Source organism: Eptesicus fuscus, chromosome 2, assembly GCF_027574615.1.
Source record: "Eptesicus fuscus isolate TK198812 chromosome 2, DD_ASM_mEF_20220401, whole genome shotgun sequence".
Classification (NCBI taxonomy): Eukaryota; Metazoa; Chordata; class Mammalia; order Chiroptera; family Vespertilionidae; genus Eptesicus; species Eptesicus fuscus.
In genome coordinates this window covers 110,217,108-110,232,919 of record NC_072474.1, presented here as the reverse complement: position 1 = coordinate 110,232,919, position 15,812 = coordinate 110,217,108, and the positions used below count along the sequence as shown (strand labels likewise).

The 15,812-nt window shown below is 39.9% G+C and overlaps 1 protein-coding gene across 2 annotated transcripts in view; it reads left to right on the top strand.

Annotated features, from left to right (window-relative positions):
• Positions 1–15,812, top strand: part of C1QTNF7 (C1q and TNF related 7) — a 94,406-nt gene that overhangs the window by 59,316 nt on the left and 19,278 nt on the right. The window contains exon 1 of one of the 2 annotated variants that reach the window (XM_008150871.3): positions 14,348–14,447. The exons of the other annotated variant lie outside the window; for it this stretch is intronic. The gene's annotated coding sequence lies outside the window, so the exon portion shown is untranslated. Of the gene's footprint in view, positions 1–14,347; positions 14,448–15,812 lie in introns of those variants that run through there. 2 annotated transcript variants of the gene reach the window in all.

Sequence of the window (15,812 nt, the reverse complement as noted above, 5' to 3'; positions counted from 1 at the left end):
TGAAGCCAAGAAAGTGTATGTGCTAAAAAGGTCTCCACAAGCCCTGCTAAGTGCTCTTGGCCAGGATTTCCCACCCTGTTGTTTTTGGCTTCAGCACGGATCTAGGAAATTAGAATTCCTTAGGCAGTTTCATTAAGTTGTAACTGTGTGCATTCATAATTTTCTTGGACCTTTTCCACACTATTTGGAATCTTTGGCTTATTGCTTTATGTTTTTTAAACTCTTTTTCCTTAGATATATAAATAACAATAGTATATCACAAAATATTTGGAAAATAAAGAGGAAAAAATTCATAATTTCACCATCTTAACATAATGGATGTCAGTATTTTGGTATACTTTCTGCTGGGCTGTTAACATGTGAGTGATAATCATTATAAACATTATGTTTACACCAAACACAATTTTGTCTCTCAGTTTTTCTCTTAAAAGTATATTAAAAATATTTCCCTTATTATAGTAAAGTAATTATAACCACTGAGTGACAGTTCTGTAATGTATTTAACAATTCCCCTATTGTCTAACTTTTTGGTGTATTCCATTTTTTAAAACATCTTTGAATGTAGACATTTTTATTGAATTAAAAACTATTTTCTTAGGCCAAATTCGTAGAATCTGGTTTTCAAATGTAAAGTTATATTAGAGAACAGAATTGCCCTAACCAGATAGACTTATAGGATTCACAATTATTTCATGTGAACATGCCTTTTCCCGGGTTTCCAGAATTTATCATGGGAATAACTTTTAGCAAAGCAGAAACAAGTTAGCTTGTGGTCTACTAGGGACAAACAGAGCTGCAAAAAGTTCAAAGGATGCCATCTATTTGCCTGCTACAGCTTCAACGTCAATTTTGAATTATAACCAAGAGACAAACCAGAGTTGTGAAAAGCATCCATGCCTGTCTCCCAATTTACATCTCTTTTCCCACATGTGAACAGGAAGGGAAAGAAACGGCCATTGGCCCCCATGGAAGGAAAGTCTCTGTGGAAATGAACATGTACACTAACTAAACTAATCCTTTGATATCCCTCCGCCACTACCTGGTAAATTTCTACCAGCACGTTGATGGCAACAATTCACTCATTTTACATTATTCCAGGGAGACAGTAATTCATTTCAGCAAGAACTCATATCTATTAATGACAATTTTCATTTCTTGAGCACTTACCACATGCCAATTTTTTAATATATAGGGTGTCCCCAAAATATTTATATACCCACTTTGAATAATTATAAAGGCGGTGTTTACTGAAATACATTTCATTTTCAAAACTGAGCTATCAACTGTTACAATATGTATACTTTTTGGGGGGACAGCCTGTATATCCTAAATGTATGCTAACTTTCATCCCATTTTATAGAAGACACACTGAGGCACAGCGAGATTGTCATTTTCTCAAAATCAACAATTAGTAGGTAAGAGAGTTGGGCTGCAAACCCAGAAATCATTGAGGTTTTTGTTTGTTGTTTGTTGTTGTTGTTTTAATTTTTAAATCATTCCTGTTGAAAGAATTACATATGTCCCCCATAAGGAATCACTGTTAATCAGCCCCAGAGATTCCCCCTACTCTCATTCTTACTGTCACCTAGGACTCAGGCAGGGTCTCCTGGTTTCACCTGTATTAGTTTCTTATCACTGCTTTAACAAATAACCACAAATAACACAACACAGTTCTAATCCTACAGTTCTGGAGGTCCAAAGCCTAAAATGGGTGCACAGGGCTGGGTTCCCTTGGGGAAGCTGTTTCCTTGCCTTTTCTATTTTGTAAAGGCTGCCTACATTTCTTGTTTCATGGACCATCCCTCCATACAAAGCCATCAGATAGCATTTTCTCTCTCTGGTTCTGTTTCCCTCTGCTTCCAACCTCACATCGCTTTCTCCCAGTAATTCTGACCCTCCTGTCTCCCTCTTATAAGATCAGTGTGCCACCTGGATAAGCCAGGAAAGTCTCCTTATCTAAGGATCTTTGCCTTCATCACATCTGCAAAGCCCCTTTGCCGTGTAAGGTAACATATTCACAGATCCTGGCGGTTAGGTTGTGGACATTATTCAGCTTACCATGCCTGGGAAGTAAATAAAGCTAAAAGACAACTTGAAAAGACACAGTATACCTGCAGATCTACTTTTCCAGAGATAATACAGGAGGAGGAGACTATTATATTTAGAATCACAGCAATCCCCACAGAGCCAGCAATAGGAATCAGAGATAGCATTAAAAATAATCATGTACCAACTCTCCTCAGTTTTGAATACCTAAAATGTTCCTCATACTTCACCCACCTGAACTCATTTCATCTTCACAACAAATCTGGCAGGGGGCATGCTTACCTGCAAAACAGAAGATGAGACAATGGAGGTTCAGATTAGTGATGTGACTCTCTTGAGGTCACACAGCAGTGCTGGGGGGCACCAGGCCTGTGAGAGGACCCAGGTAGCTCTGACTCCAAAGCCCAGATGTCCACCCTACCCAGACATACCAAAAAAGGATCACACTAAACAGCAGCAGCGCTGGGCATTTACAATAAGAGGAGGCAGCCCTATGCATACAACCCCTCCATCACCATCACTTTCATAGCATTTCAGCACTGATTTCCTTAGTTATTTATTTGTCTACATGTTTATTATCAATCTCTCCATGAAGGTAGGATCTTGCCTGCTGCTGACTGTTACCCCTCCAGCTCTGAACAGGCTGGGCACATAGTAGATACTAAATAAATGTTTGTGTAAGAAGTGAAGAACACGCCTTTAGCCCGAAGATAACCCATGTGAGCAAATTCAACCACTTACAACATGGATGGAACACTGAAAATGAACAAACACCCCAAAAAGACATCTCAACAGCCAAAATAAACAACTCTAAGTCCAAGTGAATGCAACATCTCTTTGGAAAGCCCCTGGAGACGTAGTCCAGATCCCTCTTCTCTTTTCTAACCAATTTGTTGAGCTCTTTATCACTTAACTTCCTGCTGAAATGGATTCCTGTCAGCTATAGTTAAAATTACAGAGGAAGATTACCTGAAACACGTGATCTGAGGCAGCGAGGTAATAGCACATAAATATCATAGAACTCAAGGAATGTGTCGGTAAAGTTAGAGCTGCCATAGAGGGAGACAGGATTCAGAGACTGATTGGTTACCTTTCTAAAACTGACAAGTTGCAAAGCCTTAATTCCTGTGCTCCTTACTCAACCCCTAAAAAATGAATCATCTTCAGTCTTAGGCCCCATCCTCGAATGAAACGAAACAAAACGAAACAGAACAACCTAGACTCCAAGAGATGATATTCTTTCAGGCACACAGGACCTTGTTATTGTCATCATGTGTGCTTAATTATTTTTAAATTTTGACTCTGCAGACAAATATAATGGCCACTGCTTTTTTTTATTCACACTCTGACCTCAAATGTACTTCCCCCATGGCAACCATTCACTTCTTAACTATTTGTCTCTCTCCCCAGGAGTGCTAAAAGTTTCTTCATGGCACAGAAGAAGCTACATCATTTTTTAATCTCTAGCCTTACTGATTGGCACCTGCATGTTGGATTAATGAATAAGTCCTTTATTATAAAACAAGTGCATGGCTATTAAAATTTCAGAAAATAGAGAAAGGTAGAGAGCAACAACTATTTTTATGATCATAAAAAACATTTAATTCTATTTCTCTCTGTTCTTTTTTTAAAATGTAGAATGTTTTCTTTTTATTTTTGTTTTTCTCCTTACAAAATCCTATGCCATATTTGTGTGTTGGGACATTTTCACTCAACATTGTAACTTAGCTTTGTCCCATCTCCTAATTTTGAAGCTGATTGAAGATGAAGAAATTTCTAACATGATTCTTGGGAGTACCAACAAATTTTATGCCTTTATGTGCATTATTAACCTCAACTTTGCTGTAACCTGAAGAGAATTCCACCTGCATCTCAGCTATTATAAATCAGGCTTCAGTTCCCTTACTCTACTAGAAAATCCCTTTGTTTTACCTCCTTTACCTTTTAGAATCTGGGACCTCAGTGTGATAAACAGCAACAGGCATCCAAATCTATCCCTAACATCCTCCAGCAGGAGTATTTTGGCAAAATATGGTGTTGGACATTCTGGTTCTAGTGCTGTTCTATTGGGGATTTTGATTAAAATAAATGTTTTTATGAACTTACAAAATGTGTTAGTCATAACCATCACAGAGTTCCAGTTAATGATTCAAAACCAAACCAGGTTTGGGAAAAAACCAAGATGCCGTCCATACTCCAAATTCGTTCCCCGTCAACAGAGAACAGGGGCCAATGCCTTGAAACCAAACATATTTTTATGGAACCAAACATCATAAAACATGAACGAGCATACCCTGACATCACTCAGGCCACTAAGATTAATAGACATGCTGAAAGCATTTGTTTCACACTTGCTCAATTGAACAAATACATCTTTTCACAAAACAAATCCAAAGACTTGGCCATTCCCAGATGTCTAAAATCTAAGACTCTTTGCTTTCAAATTCTTTAATGAGAAGGTTGAGGAGAAGAAAATTCGGGACAGTAACCAAATGTGTAAATCTGGCACCAGGAAGAGGAGCTTAAACTATACATTAAAGAGCAAAAAAAGAAAGAAAGAGAGCAAAGCAAAAAAAAAAAAAAGAAAAGAAAAGAAAGAAAAGCAAAGAGGAGAAAGAGGACATACACTGAGATAAATATCCACAAATAATCTCTTATATTACCAATGTTTTATTCTTTGAGTAAAAGGATTTTTTTTTTCATTTACACAGGATATTTTCCATTGGGTGGGTAGAGTGGAGGGTTTGGTTGTTTTTTTTTTAGCATTTATTGACTTTTCAAAACCAAAAGATATATGCTTATTGTCCCTTGCAGAAAATTAAAAAAAACAATAGAAATGAAAATGATCCATCACCCTTCATATGGTGAAAGAGCCACATTAATATCTTGGTATTAAGGCTTCTCATCTTTTTGATATATAGATATATAATATTTAAGCCAGAATGAATGTTCCAACACTAGAGACATTGTTTGATAACCTACTTTTTTCTTTAATATATTATAGACATTTGCCTTTGCCATTAAATGTTCTTACAGAATATAAATTGTAATGGCTGCAAAGTAGTCCTTTAGTTGATGTGCCATTGACTTAACAAATCATTTATAACGGCAAAAAATGGTAGGTTATGTTGTGATCATCATCATTGTACATATGGCTTTGCCTACATTTTTTTTTTTTACTTTCTTCAAATTAAATTATAAGAGTGGAAGTATTGAGACAAAGGGTAGTGCAATTTTCAGACTCTTCATACATATTTGTTGATATAAAATTTTTACTCCTAAAAGATCATGTCACTTTGTATTTGCACAAATAGCCTGTGAACATGCCTGTCTCCTACCTAGTTTGAATTCTGTACCTCTTTATCCAACTACTAAGCCATTAAAAATTATTTTATTTTGCTACATTCATTTATCCATTGAGCAAGTGCTTCCCCAGCACATTCTATGTGCTGGGATCTATTCTTGGGTTGGAGGCACCGCAGTGAACACAGGCTCTGGCACCAGGCAGACCAGGGTGGAATCCCAGCTCTGTCTTGGTCCCTCTGTGACCTTGGGCATGTTCCTCACCTGAGCCTCCATTTTCTCAGCTACAAAACACCCACCAAAAAGGTGATTCTGAGAGTTAGCCATGTTGACGTGCACAGTGGTGAGACCCAGGGCGGGTCCAGGGCCTCTCAGTAAGTGTTGGTGCCTGAGCTCCACTTCCCTGTAAGCCTGGGCAATGACTCCATCAAGGAACCAGCTCTTTCCATGACATTCAATTCAAACTCAACTGGGAAGACTCAGCCCTCCACCCTGATGGGCCCTGGTATCTCAGACGACTCCTTCTCCATCTGAGGGAAGAGAGACTAATTATGGAAAGCTGGTATCTGCAGCTTGTTAGAGGTCACATTGACATGGCCTTCATTCTAAGATAGGAAGTGTGGCCACAACACAACACATCTGGTTCCATGTCTTTGATGTCCCTCCTTTTAATGTCACAGGCTTTAATGGAAAGAGAATTAGGCTGAAATTTGGCCAACTTGGCCTTCACACTCACTGCTTATACCCTGTTCTATTTTAGCTAGCTTTCTCTATACAAAAAATTTCTAGCGATAATCCAAGTAATGGTAGGTCTGGATTTTTTGCTTCCGATCTTTTATAAATTTTTAAAATAGTTATTTCTTTCTTTATTTATTTAAAGATAAAAAAAATTATAGGTTTCCTTTTCTTTCTCCTCAGCCACTACTGTGAACCTAGTGCATTTGATTCCAATGCTTTATTTTTTATTGAGGTGAAACTCGCATAACAGAAAACTCACCACGTTAAAGTGAATACTCCAGTGGCATTTAGTACATTAACAATTTTGACCAACCACCACCTCCATCAAGTTCCAAAACATTTTCATCGCCCCCAAAATAAAATCCCATACCCATTAAGCAGTCACTCCCATTCCTCACTCCCACCGCCAAGCCTTGGCAACTATCAACCTGCTTTGTGTCTATGAATTTACCCAATGTGGATCTTTCACACAAATGGATTCATTCAATATGTGGCCTTTTGTGTCTGGCTTCCTTCATTCAGAATAATGCTTTTGATGTTCATGAGTGCTGTAATTTGTATCAGTATCCTGTTTGTTTGTATGGCGGAATAGTATTCCATTGTATGTCTCTGCTGCCTGATTCAGTTTGGTGGAGTTCCCTGAACACCTACTTGCTGGCTGCTTGCATTGTGCCAGGATTTTAAATTCAGTGATAATCCACACCAAGGCCCTGCTCCTCCAATGTGCAAGCTGGTGAGAGGTGCAGACAGAACACCCAAGGTCTTTTGTCACCAGCAGAAAGCAGGTTGCTGGTTGCCAAGGTTTGGCGGTAGGAGTGAGGAATGGGGAGTGACTGATTAATGGGTACAGGGTTTTCTTTGGGGATGATGAAAATGTTTGGAACTGGATCAAGCCACGGCTTTCACACTTTATAGTTATATGAGTGAGATAAAGGCAACTGGCCCTTCATGCCTTTGTTTCTTCATCTGTGAAATGAAGATGAAACCTCATATGAAGTTGTTGAGTGCAGTACACAAGAGGATGCACATAATACTTTGCACAGTGACTGGCACGATGACCAATTCAATAAAATTTTAAAACATCTATCAAGTACCTACCAAAGGGCAGGCACTGTTCTAGTGATAGGGTACAGCAGTGAGCAAAACAATGAACAACAGATAGCTCACAGTCCAGGAAGTTAGCAGATGAAATAAATGGAGATCATCACCCGTGAGATAATAGGGTGGGGAGCCACGGGAACAGAGAGAAGGTGCTATGGAGCTGGCTGGTGTTGATGAGAACAGAAGCAGCTTCCCGGAGGAAACTATGTCTGATCCATCAGAACTTAAACAAAAATATGTTCAAAATCTCTCCATGTCTCTCTTTATCTCCTGACACCACAGTAGCCAGCCATGATCATCTCTTGTCTGCTTGGGTGCATCAGCCTCTCCACCCCTCTCTAATCCACTCTCCGCACAGCAGCCAGAACACCATTTCAATCATAAGGAAGATGATGGTTCCCTTCCCATTGCTCTTAAGATAAGATCTACACTCTTCAAAGCCCTGAAATGACCCCACCTTGCCTATTTCTCTGACCACCTCTGCTATGTAGGTCACCTTGTCATATAAATGCCAACCCACCTTCCTTTCATTTTCTAGCATTCCCAATGCCCTCTCCTGCCCCAGGACTTTACATGGCTCTTCTTCTGTCTTCACCTGGCTAAGTCATCCTCAGGAATCGTCTTAAATGTCCCTTCCTTTGAATGGCCTTCCCTAATCCCTCAAATTAAATTAGGTCCCTCTTTTTAGTGTCTGTCTCCAACCCCTCTTCTTTTTTACTGTAACACTTGCTGTCCTTAATGTGTATAGTTACTGAAAAGAGGTCATAACATGTAGTGGTTAAGAGTCTAAGACTGTGTGGTCTCAGACAAGATACTACTTGTGCCTCCATTTTTTTTCCATGTATAAAATAAAACCAATAATAGTGAAAATCCTGACTGTTGTGTAGCTCTCTAGCCCACTGCAGACTCTGAGGCCTCATCGAGTCTGCTCAAAGGTGTTGACCAATGCCTGGGCACATAATTGAAGATTAATGGTGATTTTAAAAAATGAGTGTGGGGTTGAACCAAGTGAAGAAACAGGAAGAAAGATCATACAGGTTGAAAGAGAGCAACAACACCTAAAATCAGAGTGCTCCTAGAAAATGAAGTGTGTGTGAGGACCAGAATGGTCTTGTCTAATGCATGGCCAGTACCTGGGACAGGGGGATTCTGGATAAACCTGCGTGGGATGAATAAACCACCTTGAGTTAGCAGAGCTGGTATTCAGCTCGACCTGGATAAGTGGGAGGTTCTAGACAGACTAAGAAGCAAAGGAAGTTCAAACCACAGCAAATGACCAGGGCAAATGTCACCAGTAGGTCCGAGCCAGTGCAGAGCCTTGAGGGGAGGACTAGCAGGGTTGACATCTTGGGTGTGGAAGAGATATAAATGGATGCTACCTCCTCCCTGGTCATGTGACTCTTTGATCCTCGAGCAAGGACTCTTGGAAAGCTTTATAAGAAAGTCCCACTCTTCAAAGACCCCTTAGAAGAAAAGCCTGGTGACTAAGGGCCTCTGGTGTCCTTGAGCCCTGGTCACACCAGGGGGGTGATAGTTCTGTCCCAACACAAAGCTGCCTCTCATGTCCTCCTGAGCTATCTACCCAGGGAGATAAAGAGATAACTTCAACCCAGGCAGTGTGTCTCATCACCTATATTCAATCTGACAAGGGGGGTTGAGCATCTTAACGTTCCCAGCACAAAACTAGTTCTGTGAAATTACTAATGAACAGGGCTTAACCCCTGGCTGAGAGTGTGTAGGGAATTTGGAGCCATCCAACCCAGAGACAGCACAATTGGCAATACTGCTGGGAACAAGCTTTGATGTTCTCTCCACAAAACACACGTCTATGGTCAAGCATCAGTGGAGGCTGGCTTCACCAAACTCTGAAGTTACTTCCCAATCAGACATTCCATGGCACTGTCTGTGTTCCAGAGACTAAAGGTGCCTGACCATTGTAGAGCTTACTCTCCCCTGGATTTTGTTGTCATACAGTGGTGGGCAGTGTAAATGCAACCCAAGAGATTGTACACCAGAAATTAATGTAATGTTATATGTCAATTATATCTCAATTTAAAACACACACACAACACACACACACACACACACACACACACACACAAAATAAAGCTATCTCTCAATGCCAAACATTTCTCAGGAAAATGTTGCTGTTAGCTTTCCAATTCCAAGACTCCAGGATTACCTAACATTTTAAAGATAGCCCCACTAGAGTGTTTCCTAAAGAATCTTGATGGTATGGCAGGTTTTGTCAGTGAGAACCAACAACTGAAACACCTGGCCCCAGCCCCATCCATCTTCATGTGTCGTAACATTGAAGACCTCTCTGCAATCTTCTTTCCCAGAATCCAAGTCTTCCTGGAATTTCTATAACAAGCCATCGGAGAACTCCCCCTGGTCTCTGAAAACTTCACTGAAAAATCTTGACGGCTACACAAAATTACATTTAAAACATTTAGTATAAAATATAGCCGTTTGTGTTAAAGAGCTTTTAAGACATTTTTTACTGATCTAAAGTATGCTCATTTTTGGTTAAAAGGCCTCAAGGGCTGATGGAGATGCATGGTGTCAATCTGTTATATTACCCAAGATGATAAAAATGTCTACGTTTTCCCAAAATAGTTATGGAATAAATGATGCCATGTATGGGATTTGGAGGCAAAGGGAGGACAAGTGAATGGGTGTGTCCATGAGACAGGATTCCCCATGGGTGACTGTTAAGCTGGGTGGTGGGTTCATGGGACCAAGGCATCCATTTGATCTCTCAACATTTTCCTGAGAAATGTTTGGCATTGAGAGATAGCAAATATGTTTGTAATTTTAAAAAATTTTCTTATGAGTTACAATTCTAGAAGTGATGTTTTGGGCATAAAGATGAGGATCAAATATCATGATCTGAGATAATACTATACTGCTAATTCCCAATTATCCACAATAATTTTTGTCTTTAAAAAGATAGTGTAGTGTCTTCTCCATGTGAAGTTAGGAATCAGGTCTTGGTGAGAGGCTCTGCTCTGCCGAAGAATCTTGGAAATAATAGAAGAGACCCAAGATCTAATTATGGCGTTGTGTATAAAAGTGGCCTTTGGGCAAATCATTTCTCAATGGAACCTGTTTTTCCATCTACAAAATGGAAAATCAGACTGATGACCTCTGAGGTTTCCTCTTTCCCTAAGGATGTGAAATTCCCCCTGGCATGAGAGCTCCATGTGCCTGAGGAGACTGTCTTCCTCTTTGAACTCCTTATCTCCAGGGCCTGGCCAGGGTCTGGCACATAGTAGGGAAACAGGACATTTGTTCATTTGATGAATGGGTGAATTTTCTTTTTTAAAAATACACCAGCTCCTTTTGTCATAAGGACTCACATCTTGCCCTACAATGAGAGCAGATTCTGTTCAGAAACCAAACTGAGTCTTTATATCTTATTGAACTCACCTTTAAAAGCCAGGAAAGTGAAAACATGCATCACCTCTACTTATATCATCTTCATTATTGTAAGCGAACTAGGGTTGAGGGGGAGATGACAATATGTCTCATAACATCCCACTCACAGCTTTTCAGGGGGTCCTTCTGTTATTGAAGAATTGCACAGGTGGAATCTCTCTGTTGTTAGTGGGAATGGGGTGCTTACAATAACTTGAGAAAAAGAATTTTCTTACACTGGCACGGGAGAATGAGTGATTTTTATTTGTGTAGTTATGTCCCTCAGTTTATAAAGGCCCATTTCCCTTAAGCCAGGCCTGGAAAAAGTGCAGCTGGGATCCAGCAGAGCTGAAAGCAAAGCCAGTGTCCAGAATTTCCATTCCATGGTGAAGCTGAGTCCAGCAGAGCATCAGGCTAGTTGTAATTCATTAGTACACCTCCTGCAATAAGAGTCCCAATAGATCAAGAAGGCCAAGAAAGGAAACTCCATTTGTTTAGAAACTTATGTATCTCAGATTTCAAGCCCTTGCAGTGGCTATGCCTATTCTGGCCAATGACCTATTCCCAGGTATGACTGACAAACAAGCACCCTCTTTATGTCATTTAGACTTTTCTGGGCATGTGTCTATTCTTTCTTTGTCCAGTCTCTTCCCCCATGATCTTCAAGGGACAGACCTGAGGAGTGTTAAACTGCAGCTTTCTGCCTATATTATTTGGTCTTTCCTTGGCTCCTTTCCTGTTAATTAATTAATAAGTTAGTTAATTACAGTGGTATCACTACTACCCACAGGATCAAAATCAGAACCTCCCATGGCCAGAAGAGTCTTGCCTGCCTGGTTCAGGCACATCTTCCTTGCAGGCACATGTTTTCTTTTGCTCCTTTCAATGAATGACTTTCTTTCAAAATCATTCTACCAAAGGGCCTTTGCATATGGCATTTCCTCAGCCTGAAGGTGTTTTCCCACCACTCTTCCTGGTTAACAGCCTACTCCTGTTTCCTATTTCAGGTCAGATGTCATTTCTTTAGGCAAACTTGAATCCTAATCTCAACTAAGTCTCCCCGCTAAACACTCTCATAACACCCTTTACTTTTCCTTAGAACACTCTCCAGAGTTTACTGATTTTATCAAATGGTGTCTCATCTGTCCTTAATAGGGTATAAATAAGAAACAATCTCATTTTTCTCCTATCGATTCTTCTAGTCAAATTCTGTTGGGTCTTTCTTTCCTACCCTTTCATGACATCTCAGGCAAATTCCTTAACTTTCTGGTCATTTTCAGTTACATAACCAATCTTACTAGTCAATTGTGACTTATTTTCCGATATTGAAAAAGATAAATATAAGTCAAAACTTCAATTTTACATCCAATATAAAGCCTGTTTCCTTTGCACTTCTTTAGCTCAGGATATGCTATGCTTTTTCAATCTTCCCCCAATCCTGCCTCTCCTATCACTTTATGCATGGCTAGAGTCAGATCAGGGATTAGGAGAATTAGAAAAACATGACCAAAGTACTTTTACTTAATAGGTGCTCTTTGCATGGTTCTCTCCTGGCTGCCATGCCTGCTGTGTGCCCCAGATCTTTAAATGCTGGCTCTCTCTGGTTGAATATACTTCCAGGGTCAGTAGAGGCTTTCAGGTAGAAAGTTGAAAGCAAAACCTTTCATTGCTTACTCTTCCTGTGGCTTTAGCTGCCACCAAATGGTGACACTACTCATGCACATTCCAGTAGATGCCTTTCCATTGCTAGGGGATGCTCTCCATGACCCCAGGATTAATCTCTTATTACCCCACTACTAATATAATGACTTTCAATTCACCAGCATGTGTTCAACCATCCTGCAAAGGATAGCTGCTATGACAGAATAACTGAAAGCAGTTAGTTTCAGCCTCATTCATATATGTACCCAAGCTGGCCGTTCCAGATTCCGTTAGGTCTCTTTACCCAGATTCCCATTTACCTCCTGGTCATTTCCATCCTGTGCTCTATAGTGTTTTACTTCACAGTGGGCTTTGAAACAGGCCAATCCTACTGTCTATTACTAATTTCCCTGCATTTACATCATGGAGAGAAAAAGTTGAACCCTGGTTCCTTTTGTTCCAAAGGTTTTAGATGCTTTAAAAGCAAATAATCTCAACCCCTCTCTAGCCAAGGGTACCTGAGAGGAAGAACCTTCATGGAGCCACTCCCAAGTTCCTCCTTTGATGTACAGCACGAAAAGCCATTGGTGTGACTTCTCTCAATAACAACAAAAATCTCCTTCCAGGAGACTTCTATGATTATATGCATAGAAGTGGCTGAAACCATTTTCTTAAATTCTATCCCATCTGGCACAAGCGCTTTGTTAGAGACTATTAAGAATTGTGAGGAAACCTAGAAATAATAAAAAAATAACAAGTTTTATTTAGAAGATGAGAAAAAAAAAAACAGAGATTAAGTCCACAATCTGTAGCTTACCATGGGATGAGGACACAAGGATAAAGTGGATGGTGTTTAAGGATACTAACTTGTAATGAGTAGTGACTAAGCCATAGGGACCTAATGTACAGTATAATGAATATAGATAATAATATTGCACTCTAATTGTGAAATGTGATAAAAAAAAAAACACTACAATGCCAATCATATTACAATATATAATTTTTTTCAAGGTGGTACTCTGTACAACTTCAACTTTTTTGATGTTACAATGTCAATTTTATTTAATTAAGAAAAAAAAAAGATCTTATGCTAGTTTAGTAAAAACCTGTGCCTCACTTCTTTGTTTATGCTTTTACCACCCTATGATGGCACTAAAATTTTGAACGGCCAACAAATTCAAAAGGCAGTTTCCTCGGGATGGGAGGGTGGATAGCAAAGGCAAAATGAAGCTTATGGGAATGCGAAGTCCACTGAGCTTCTTGGTCAAATTCGTGGTCAGAGTGCACTTCCCTAACTATTAGAATTCTCAGTTGCTTGAGAATAATGATGGAGAAAGTAAGATGAAAGCAAGATTTTTCAGTCACTTCATTTCCATAAATGACATCATGGATTACATAGTGCTGTTGCTAAGGAGATATAAGTACCTATCAGAAGGAAACAACGAAATTGATTGCATCAAAGACAAGTGGTCATAGGATCTGAAGAACCATTCTGACCATTGAGTTGTTACTGTCAGTTCTCTACAAGAACAAAGACATATTAGGCTGCTGAGAATACCCAATTAATTGTCCATTTATCAGGAAACAAAGAAAACATCAGTACCCTACTCATAACTCTGTTGAATTTTGCAGCATGTAGAACGAGGGACCATTTTTCTGCCATATTTATCAGAACATGGACAAATCTCCTTGTTATTCCCCAAGACACCACCCCATGTCCAGAATCTGAAGGCTCTACCTTGAAAATTCTCAAATAGAAAGTGACTCTTTTTTTCTAAGTTAACGACTAATTTCCAGCCAGTGAGTAATTTTTTTTCCCCTGAAACATTCCCTCAGTGGAAAACAAATGAAGAGGGGAAAAATTAAGTAAACAAATCTGGAAAAGAGGCCACAGCACACAGAAATGGAGGCGCCTGTAAACTTCGTCAACAATGCAGGCTCGTCAGGTTTATGTCAAACAAAACCGTAGTTTTAACCAACCCCTGCCTGCGCCTCGCTTGATGAATGACTTCCAGGGCCTCTGACTCTTTGGGACTAAAGAAGAACATTATTTTTAGCACAACTATTTGGAAATCTCTGAGAACTTGGATCTGTTTTTCTGTCTGGTACCAAAGCAAGTTTCTCGCTGAGCTCTCATGAAAGATCCTCGGTCTCTTGTGGATTTAGAATCCTGGAGCAACCCACCATCCCAGAGCAAGGTATGGTGTTTACTCTTTCTTTGAGAATTTTGGCAAATGTTGGTCCCATGCCCATATCATTATGGTAGCTTTTGAGTGTATTAAACAGACAGCTCTCTAAGAGGAATCCACGAAACTGAAGACTTGGGTTCAAATCTCTGGTCTGGCCCTGGTGTGGTTGCCATGAAGAAGTTACCTGACTTCTCTGGACATCAGCTCCCTGTCCAACCTACCACAAAAAGGGTCTTTGGGAAGACGATATGGACTTAACATTACAATATGTTTGACAGATGTCAATATTTATCACTGTTGTGCCATCATAGCACTTTACATAAAGCAGCCAAAGCTATAGATAAAAATAAATGTGGATGAATGAATATTTTTTCTTCTTTCAATCTTAGTTGAGCCTCTATTGTAGACCAGTCTTTGTCTTAAATGTTGGTGATACAGAGTTTATATGTTGGTGGAGAAAAAGCAAGTAAATAGCCTTAACAACCCTAGCCAATTTTACTCAGTGGTTAGAGCACTGGCCTGAGGACTGAAGGGTCTCAGGTTTGATTCCCACTCAAGGGCGCATACCTCCCTGGCCTTGGTCGAGGTGCATGTGAGAGGCAACCAATCAATGTGTCTCTCTCACATCAATGTTTCTCTCTCTGTGCCTCTCCTCCTCCTTTCCATCCTCTCCAAAAATTAATGGAAAAAATAACCTTGGGGGAAGATTAACAACAACAAAAATAGCCATAACAATGTGGTGTGTGGTCTTATAGAAGTCATAGTGACAGGACAAAGGAAGGTGATGCATGGCCAATGGAAGGAGCAGTTCTGGGGAGGAAAACTGGAGCCTCACAGTAAGAGATGAGGAACCACAGAACAGAAGTCACGAACACCTAAGGGTCCCATCCTGTCTCACTCACAGGGCCACTCCGCATGCAGCTAGAGAAGGAAAAGCCTGCTGTTGTGAAATCTCCCCGGCAGGCCAAGGATACGTCTCATTTTGGCTGTCCTGGTTACCTATCCTCTTCCTAATGATTTCCAGGCAAAACACATTTTCAACTTGACTTAATAATCAAGTCCAGCCCTTTGTGATGAAGTAATGTTACAGTTCACCTCACAGGATATAGGGGAGAACTCAAGTGTTTGGAAGCAAAAAGAGCTCAGTTCAAATCCTGCCTAAGCCATTTTTATGGCTATGTGGACCTGAGCCCTCAGTCTCAATTTTCTTGTTTGTAAAATAAAAGTCGTGTGGGGTTATGAATATGTTGTCTCTAAAACACCTAGCAGAGTAATAAGAAAACCACTATGTTTTCTCCATTCCAATATTTTTTATTTAGTATTTTTAATTATGGTAAAGTATACATAACATAAAATATACAATTTTAAGCATAT